General features: G+C 43.3%; 1 protein-coding gene and 1 long non-coding RNA gene across 3 annotated transcripts in view; both read right to left on the bottom strand.

Moving 5' to 3' along the window:
- Positions 1-8302, bottom strand: part of LSAMP (limbic system associated membrane protein) — a 977049-nt gene that overhangs the window by 757197 nt on the left and 211550 nt on the right. The window lies entirely within an intron of this gene.
- LOC147654347 (uncharacterized) lies at positions 6076-7569 on the bottom strand. Its single transcript, XR_015284982.1, has 2 exons — positions 7406-7569; positions 6076-6307 (listed from the first exon to the last, which is right to left on the bottom strand). It is a non-coding gene; the product is annotated as an uncharacterized LOC147654347 (long non-coding RNA).

The following is an 8302-nucleotide window of genomic DNA, read 5'->3' as shown; positions in this document are numbered from 1 at the left end:
CAGGCAGTGACCCACACACCCTGCAGTTGCATGACTGGCATTAAGGCCAGCCTTTGATTTTAAAGCCTGGTGACTGCAATTCGTCCAGAGAAATCAGGCTCCACATAAATGTACTTATTAAGTGACATCCATGCTGGCTCATGCTGGCTCATGCACAGGGACTGCAGCTGTGTAATGTCTGCGTGCTGGTGTGTGTGCTGGGGGGAAGAGAAGGTGAGAGTTGGGTTTGTTGTGATGTGTTTTACTGAGCAGCAAGAATCCCTGCTTGTACACTGATAATAGAAATTCAGGAACACAATCACTGAAGGACTGAGATGAAGGAAAAGGAGGAAAAAAAAGATGTGTATGATAGGGAACATTTGCACTTATTTACTTATTATTTACTTATTTTCATGCACACACAATGGAAGAAGCCTTGGGGTGTGCACATCCATGTGTCACCAGCCTGGCTTGAAATCACAGGCCTTGAATTCCCCAGTCTGAGTTCATGCTTGGAGTAAGAGCTGGTATTTATTTCCATAGTACGTTACCCTTCCAAGAGAAATGCTTTATATGTCTGAGTGACCTCACAACCAACCTCAAAACGTAAGAAAGCTGTCTCTGGGGAGACATTTGAAACACTCAAATAGGTGCTCACAGGGCCCTCAGAGGAAACCTTAGCATCCCTCTGTGCCATGGTGCTGGAGTCAGGCTGGTAATGGTTCCTGTGCATTGTGCTGCTCACCCTCCTCACGCTCCAGCTATAGAAACAGGTATGGTCTTATCATCAGAGCAGGAGACAAGGCCACACAAGTTACACCTGCAACATCCCCAGTCCATCCCAGTCCCAGCTTAGGGCTGGTTTTGCTGTGTTCTTTGGCATCACAAAGTACAGGCTACAAACCAGCATGCTAACTGGCTGTGTTTGAAAGGATCTGCAGCAGGAACAGCAACTGCATAATGGTAATCAGCACTGGCCCAAGATTTTTGAAAGGAACATTTTCTGGGAGAAAATTCAAGCTGAATTGGAATGGCATATTTTGCAGGAAAATATCAATTGCGTTGAAATCTTCAAGGAAAAATTTCATTACAGCATCTCATTTGGATAAGGCTAAAAAAAAAAAGTTGATACTGCATTATATGAATATAACACAAAGAGGAAGCTAAGTGCCTTGCTAAGTTTGAAGAAAAATATTTTTAGACTCTTTATGGATGTTTCCACTACTATAACTTTCCCCTCCACTGTTCCTCAGGTCATGTGACAAAAATTTTGAAATCTTAGATTTTTCCAAATATGAAAAACTGGTATTCAATCACTTGGAATTTTCCAAGGGATATATTATTTTGCATTTTTACCCATTTTCATCCAGTGAACAGGGGAATGAATGTCTTCTTTCCCTAGAAGCAGAGCACAAATAATCTCTCAGTGGAGATAGGCCCAAATCTGGGCACAGCTGTATCTGATCCAGCAGCTTTGCAAACCAGTGGCCGAGCAGCTCCCAAAATTCAAATTGTCCATGTCTTCACACATACATATTTGTTCTTTGGTAGCAGACCTATTTAGGCTGTAGATAGCTTAGCCTTGCCTGCAGGGACTAAAAATGGTATCCCTCCACAGGACTGCTATGACTCAGTGTCAGAGGCAGGGACAGAATTTAAGCCTTACACCAACATCCCACTTCCCTTCCAGACACACAACACCCATTTGTTTCCCAAAGTGAAGGGATGGTTTTCCAACGCATGCCTTGCCTTAGCTGATTAATAACTCACCCACTACAAACTTTCTCTTTATGCTTGACCTAAATATTCTCTGCACTTCCCCTGTTGGCTAGTGAGAATAATTGGTCATATATGTTTTTGCAACATATTCCTTCATATATCAGCAGACAGTCCTCACATCTCCCTTCTGCCTTCCCTTCTCCAGATTTCAACAGCACTGCACCAGGGGTGAGGGTGTAATTTGGCCCATTCATACACAGCTCTTTCAGTCCTCCCTTCAGAGGGCTTCCAGCATGAAGAATTAGTCTGGTTTTCTCTGCTTTGATGGTACACAGGGGTGTTCTTCTTGTTTCTCCAACGTGTGCATGACACAGCTGTGCCTCAGGAAAGTGGATTTAAAGAGTGAGGACAATCATATTTGCCCATTTACATTGATTGTGGGACTGAAAGGTTCTAGAAAACCCTATTCTAAAATCAATTCTTTCTGACTTAAAGGGGCCCTTCTGCATTCCAGTAATGAGAATAAAATACTGCATTTCACCCAAATCCAATTACACTGTCATGAATACACCATCACACTGTCAAGAACCAGGTGGTGGTGTTCTGTGGTGTCTTCCTTATTGATGGGCAATCATCCTGCTTAAAGGTTCAGTTTGAACAAGGTCTCAGGAAGCCTGGATCTTTTCCTGTGGTGCACTGAAGCCCTGTGGTTCCTCCTGAGCTGCAGACACTCCAGTGATCCTTGTCAGTGCAGATCCCCCTCCACACTGCACCAAGTGGGCAACTGAAGATCCTCATTATCTTTCAAGAGGTGCCCATCCACCTACAGGATGATGCTCAGAACAGAGAAGTGACATCTGTGTCTGCTTTCCTGGAGATGCCACTCTGCATGTTCAGGAACCAGGACTGCAGCATTTCCTCTTAAGCACCAGATCTTTGGGTCATCTTGGTCCAATGTGTCATTCTGATCCATGTCCTCCGTCTGGTAACTTTTACCAGCAGCCCCAGGAAGCTGAGGAATTCTCATTTAATGGACACACAGAGATATGTCAGTCCTATCAGATATGCCTATCCTTCCCTCCTTTCCATGTTTCTGAAAGATCCCAAATCAAGGCTTAGACATTTCAGCTTGGCCAAAGAGGGAAGGGGGAAAAGCAGAAATAAAATCTGAATCAAAACTTCTGAAAACTTGAGGAGAATGAAAACTCTTGGGTCCAGATCCAGGAATAAATTTTACAGCTGGCACCTGTTTGCCTTCATTACAAATGAAATGTAAAGCTCTGATTACACCACAAGCTTCAAGGCATTTAAAAGCTAACTGCGGATCAAACTTTTTCTGACGAAGCCATGTTCCACCCAGTCAAATTAGTTCCTTTCTCCAGATGGTATCTCCCTTCACTTTTCTAAACTAAAATAAGTGTGTAAAGAAATCCTTCTGGGTTGTCTTCCCACTTTTCATTTCAAGGATACTGCTATTTCTTCCACTCCTCTCAGAAGAAATCAGGAAGGTAGGGCCCTGCAGCAGTATCTCCCGCAACAACTAAAGTGCCAGAAATTCCACCTAAATGTAGGAAAACACTTTTTAACTAGGAGAGTGATCAAACACCGGAATAGGTTGCCCAGACAGGTTGTGGAGCTTCTATCTGTGGAAATGCTCAAAAGCCACCAGGACATGGTCTTGGGCAGGATGCTCCAGCTGGTCCTGCCTGTGCAATGGGGTCAAACTAAATGGTCTCAAGAGATCCCTGCCAAACCAAACAGTTCTGTAATTCATTCAACATCTCAGGGCTCTGCTTTGTTGAAATTTGGGTTATGCAGCGGTTTTCACAAAAAAGTTACGGAATACAGAAAGTCTTTACTAAGAAATGATCCACCCTTCAAAATTCATTTTAAAAGAAAAAGTAGGGAAAAAACCCCACCACTAAATGGATACACTGAAAGTGTGATAGCTGCACAAGTATGCTAATGCAAAGAAATGCTAGAACTACATGGCACATATTCCTTAAATAACAAGATATATTGTGTCACTCACTTCTCTTCATAACTTATGCAGCATACAGATGAGTGAGGCAAGATTTCTCAGCTCCACGACTTATCTGTGCCTTATCAAACCTTAATATTCTGCTAGCGTAGTTTTCTCTTTCTTTCCTTCTTTCTTTTTTTCTCTTTCTCATTTTCTATTTTATTCCAATAATTTCTTTCTTTCTTCTCTTTCTTCTCTTTTCTTCCTTTCTCTTACTCACTTCCTTCTTTTTCTTTAAAAAAAAACGAATAAAAATCCAAATAAAATGCTGATAAAAAGAATAAATTGACATTTTTGGAGTCTGTAGTTGAGATTTACAAGGCTGTCTGAGGGGTTTACATGTACAGCTCCCATTTATTTACTTAGTAATGCCAACAAAAAGCCCTCTGACTCTATGATCAGAACTAGGAGTGAATTTCCTTCCCCCTACCCACATAAAAGACATCTAGTCTTCTTTGGGAGAGTGATGCTCCAACCTGTCTTTATTGATATTTTCTTGTGTGTTGCAAGTATGATCTTTTCTGTGGTGAGAGATGACTGTGCTAGGACCACACCTAGTTTACAAAATGGGGAGGTGGATGTTATTGACTGAGACATTTTGATATCTAACTAATAATCCGCAATTATCCCAGAAGGTAGTGCTAACTACCCCCCCACCAATAAATACCTCCCCTCCCTAGCTACTCACAAGCACAGATTGCCGAGTTTCCCCTGACAAAAAGGCTGTGCTTTCTGCTGAGATGTGCCACCCTGTCAACACCAAGCATCCTGGGCCACACTCACAGACCTCCTGCAGGGCTTCCATAAATCTTTCAGCAGTGGCCAATAAAGGAAGCTAAGAACAACCCACAGCTGCCATTTCTGACAGGTAACCAGAAACCTGAGAGCTGCTCCAGAGAAAACTGGACTTTTTTGGGGACTGACTGCCAGACCCCACTCTTATCTGGCAGGCATGGTTGATTTGTTCTGTCCACTGTCATTGCATGGGATTCCCCGTGCTCTGTGACTCGATCCTGCAGGCTCAGAGGGGTTGATGGACTAATTGTCAAGTTCACATGTAGTGGGTCTCATCCAGAATTGGCTGGAGCCAGGTGGGAAGAGGAGAGAGGCAGCAAGCAGCGTGCTGGTAACAGATAACCTGGCCTGACAGCTGGGCTGGCATCTCCTGCCCTCAGAGAGGGGATGAGTGCTTTATCTTCCAGCTGCACATGCCCAGCAGCCGCTCCCAGTGCTCCGAGGGGAGATTTAGGCACACGCATGCACACACACAGTAGTTCCCATCTTCTCAGTATTTTAAAGCAAGTGAATTTATCTGGTCCTAAGAAGAGAAATAAAATGGGAGTTCACTGTGCTGCCCCACATCCCTTGAAGGAAACGTCCTACCCGTGGTCAGGGTGCTTCATAGGGCTGTTCTCAGATGGCTGCTCTTCAGCTTGGGGAGCAAATGCATTTTTCCAGGGGTCTTTCCCAAAAAAATCCAATGGAAGAGAGCGGGGATTCTTCTTGGATATAAGACCCCCTATGAATCTATCCTGGGTGCAAATATATGCTTGCCTTTCTTGAAGTTTTTCATAGTTTTCAAACCCTGATAGGAAAATACTGGCTTCTTTGAGCATGAAGCATCATCACAAAATTCATAGACTCTTCTCTCGCCTCCACCACAGATATGACACCCTCTAGAGTCCAGCACACTTCACACCTTACTGGCCCATGCTGTGTAGATCCAACTTAGAGCACTAAAACCTTTATTTCTTCCCCTCCTTCCCTCACTCCCTTCCTCCCTTTGTACCCTCCCTTTCACACATCATCCTCAACTGGACAGACACTCAGCCTCAAAAAGCATAAAAGCACAGAACGTTTTGCTCAAATGCAGGGCCCTCACTCTACACTCCTTCCTTCCCCAAAGCCTCACCTAAATAAAGCAGGAGATATCCCAGCTCTTCACTTCTCACTTCTTGCCCTCATTACTTCACAGCCTGCAAGGATATGGTTTCTAATATTGTGTACAACATCTGCTTTAAACTGAAAAAGCAGCAAGAAACATCACGCATTGCTGGCTTTTAGACAGAACTTATCTGCAAATAAAACAGACAATGTGCCTGTGTGCCCAATTGGGGTCTTTTGTTTCACTGCTGATTATTTAATTTCAAGTGCCCTGAGTGTCTCAGGCATTTACCACAAATGAATGAAGATGCAGCTCCTGTGTGTCAGGAATATACAAGCTCAATTCAACAGAATACAATGAGTGAAGGTCATGAACGAACAGGGGGATAAACAGAGGCACGAGTGGGTGGTTAAAGGCAGATCATTATTACTCAGCAAGGCCTGGACATAAAATAATGGCTTCTGTTCAGTCTGTTTTGGAGGAGCTTTATTACCTCTTTCTTTCCCCATAGGCAAAAGAGTGAGGATGAGTTCACCTGGCTGATCTGACAGATTTGGCAAGTGGTTTCCTGAACAAGCTTGGGGATGGTGCAGCAGGCAGTGGAGAGGGGACCCACGGATGATGAAAAGGTTAAGGAGAACATCCATGCCATCACACAGTTCCTTGAGGCATCCCAGGACCAAACTCAATTGCTCTTGACTCTGCATAGCACTCAGGGACAAAGAAAGAAAAAGTCAAAGCACAGACAGTCTGAGCCGCAAGCCCAGTTGAAATCAGGGTGGTACACACAGAAGCAGGTGGGGCAAAGGTTGTGGGATTTGCAGACTGAGGGTGAGAAGCTGGAGCTGGAGTTGCTGAATTTGATTTGGTCTGGCTGCCAAAATCCATTCCTAGCAATGGAAACACTTCCACCCTTTCCACAGGTGCTGAGGGAGCCCTCCATCAGTCCTGAAGCTCAGCCTGTATTTCCTTTATGGCCCGATCTTGCACAAGGCTCCAGCTGAGTCAGGCATGTCCAGCTCATCTCTCATGGAGTGGCACAGCCCGTGCTTTCTGAATAACCTGTGGTCTGCAACCACAGGCACTAGCATAGCAAACAGGTTTCCTACTTCACCACGTTTACTTTTTCTGAATCTCTGAGGCTATTTTGCCATGAATGTTACAGCTTCCAACAGTACATTTTCGTCCTTATCAGATAAAAAAAGAATATAGAAAAAAGAAATAATTTTCAAACAATTTTTGTCTAAATTTGACTGCCAGTCACAATTCTCAACTCAAAAAGCTCTGGCACAGCACTAGAAAAGCTATAAGCTGCAGAGCTTCATTATTTCGTTTTCTCAATCTCTAGATGTATTATTTAACTTCTTGGCAATAATGTCAGGGACATAATCCAATAGAAATGCAGAGAAACAAAAGAACCCAAAATTTCAGAACAGCTCAAAATGATTTTCAGTGCTTTGTATATAAAAAGTGGAGTGGAAAAAAAAGGAAAATGGAAAGGAGGCATAACATTATCAGTGTAGAGATGACACAGCAGGCACACACTTAGGGAGGCAAATCTAGAACTCCCTTCTAGGAGGAGGTCTTTATCCACTGGAACCAACAGAAAACTCCCCCAACTACTGCCTGTCCCCTCCACGATTCAGCAACACTCACCCACTCACCTCCTTGCCAGGTTAAAAGCTACATTTCTCAAAGAGAAATTTATAGAGTGACCAATCTCATTTACATGCCCCACTACTCAGCTTCCCCAGGGCAGGATAAATTTCTTTTCACAGGTGTCCATGAGGCTGACTTACCCAGAATGCATGTCCCCATGGGTGAGATATCCTGAACATAAACCACTCATTCCCAGCACACTCTCTGGTTGTGTTTGCCATCTGAATCCTGCTTGTATTTCGCCTCAGTTCTCTCTAGTATTCGTTTGTTCTTGCTGCAAGATCATCAGGGTAGGAATGTTGCTCTATTTTATAGAGGTAAAATGCCCAAAAGGAATAACAAGAAGAAGGAGAATCAATGTTTATAGTTTACAAGGTGCCTTGAAATTTTGAGATTAAAGGTCCTTTTTGCTGTTGTTCTAAAGTATGCTCTTAAACAAATAACCTGCTGTTCTCAGCTACCAGGATGCATCCCTTTTCCTACATTATTATTATTACTCTAAAAATGTTAAATGGCCCTTCATTTTCTTCAAGGATCAAGAGTTTATGACAAATACCAATTTGTTCTTGACACTGAGGAGCAAGCTGATGAAACCAAGTACACACAAGTCCATGTCTGAGACACAAAAATAGATGTTCCTGATCCCATCTGTCCACACTGCCTTCTTTCTGAAATGCACTTTATCACTGCACTAAATGCACAAGGAGCATGCATTAAAGGTGGGGTGGCAAAGACTTTGGAAGTGCAAAGAGCAACACTGATTGGAGAAGTGGTGAGAGGATTTGTTGCAAGGGTGAAACGTTACAGAGCAGATGATGCCAACAAGTGAAGATTTTTCAGGCAGGCAGCATGTCTGCATTCTCCTAGCCATGCCAAATGGGAGGGGGGACATTTCCTTGGCTGATGCTCAGTAGCTCAGAGGTTATATATTTACAACATTTTTTTATATTCTCAGACCTTTAAGTTCATAAAATATCTTCTGTATGGTACAGAATTACAGTTAGATGTCTTTCAGGGTTTTAGAGGGAGGTGTTTAG

This window comes from Cyanistes caeruleus, chromosome 3 (genome assembly GCF_971803275.1).
Source record: "Cyanistes caeruleus chromosome 3, bCyaCae1.hap1.1, whole genome shotgun sequence".
Taxonomy (NCBI): Eukaryota; Metazoa; Chordata; class Aves; order Passeriformes; family Paridae; genus Cyanistes; species Cyanistes caeruleus.
Note: the sequence above shows the minus strand (reverse complement) of the source record. Positions and strands in the feature narration are given on the sequence as shown.